The following is a 1,772-nucleotide window of genomic DNA, read 5'->3' as shown; positions in this document are numbered from 1 at the left end:
CAACAGTGGCACCCTGTGGCTAGAACAAGTTGCCTAAAAGATGTGCAGCTTTCTATCTGCTGTACAGATCTTTTGCTGTGCAGTTCTCACTTCTCAACAGCACTAAGATTCTCAACAGCTGATTCTCAGCAGCAGGTCTACCGGTCTTTGTAAAGCACAGCATCATCATTCACTGAGGATAAGCAATATTGGGCCATATTAACTACCTTTGAACAGGCTCCTCCTGTTTATGAAGCCCCAGGGAAGGAATTGCTTACCAAATAAAGACAACAAGAATGACAAAACATCACCTATCATTGCCTCCTTCTCATCACTAGGGAGTAAACTGAAAATCATACACCCATTGACAGTAAAATTTTGACAACTGCACTCAAGACTGATGAGGGGAATTAAATGCCAAAGTATGCTTTGGTATGCCTTGCTTCGAAGACACCATTTCATATTAAGCACCAAGAGCACAGGGGATTGCCAATTACTACTGCTTGAGCCGCTCTGTCCTTCTGTATTAGGCAACACTGAAAGGAGAGTTCTCCTTGCACATAACTCTCACTACATATTTTAAAAGTTAGCAATCTCTACTGGCCAACATCTTTCAGTTCACTGTCTCAGGAGATGTTACGTACTATAAAAGCATAACGGCTCATGACAGAACCACTCAGTATTGGTTCTCGTCTCTCTCCGTATAACAGTTTGGCTCATGGTATTTCCCTGACCTGATCACTTCCTGTTTGTAGCAGCTAAGTATCCCCAAAAGGAAATGACATTTTACACCTCATATGTTTTCACCAGTCACAGAAATACAAGCTGCGAATGAAAATAACACCACCAAAGATTACATGGAACAGGTCTCCCACTGAAATGACAGCATCAGTCAGCTTTTCAGCATGGTCTATGAGATGTGCTTCTGGCCAACAGTCCTTACATCAGAGCTCAGTTTCTTCTCTTTTTGTAATGATAAAAGCTTTGCCATTTTTCTCTCCAATTAATCAAGTTCCACTGTGAATGCTATCTATGTTTCTGGAACAACATCTACCTTTTAAAATACCCTTGCTGCACACACACATTCTGTGATTACCCAAGTATTTCACTACAAAATAGGAAAAAGGCTGTTAATGCTGAAGAGAAGACAAATACACACACTTACTGTGGGGAATCAGCTCTCCCTGTAATTCAAGTGCAGCTGTTGAGAACAATACACAAATGGTTATTTTTTATCTGGAATGAGGTAAGTCTGAACTTTTTCCCAATTTCATTCCAACAGTTATGAGTTAATTTCTTGTCATTTGCTGTGCGCTTTGCAATTTCTGTCAGAAAAATGATGTATTTGAAATTGAATGCCTCATGTATTTTGTAGATTATCATTGTGAGCTGCACTGCTTTGACCTTTTCAGTATGCTGTAATTTCATTTGCTGTCATGGCTGCTTAGGTTCTTCTTTTCTGTCTCAGGCTCTCTAAACTGCAGGTAACAGACAAGAATGGCCAACCAGTCAAAGAAAGTACGTTTAAAATTAAATTTCAATGTATAATTTAAAAATATCACTGTACTTCTACACAGGAACCCCTTGTTGAAATTTTGATGCTTCATCGTGGCATTGAAGTTGATGATGGACACAGCTGATGACTGGCACCAGGTGAATCTATTCATCCAGCAGAACTTGTAATGGTATGCAAAACACAACAAACCCACTTCAGCTACAACACTAAAACACAATTGCCATCTGCTTTGAAATACTAAAATGGCCTTAGGAAGAGTCTCAACTCTATCTCTTCT

This window comes from Mesitornis unicolor, unplaced genomic scaffold (genome assembly GCF_000695765.1).
Source record: "Mesitornis unicolor isolate BGI_N332 unplaced genomic scaffold, ASM69576v1 scaffold5953, whole genome shotgun sequence".
Lineage (NCBI taxonomy): Eukaryota > Metazoa > Chordata > Aves > Mesitornithiformes > Mesitornithidae > Mesitornis > Mesitornis unicolor.
Note: the sequence above shows the minus strand (reverse complement) of the source record.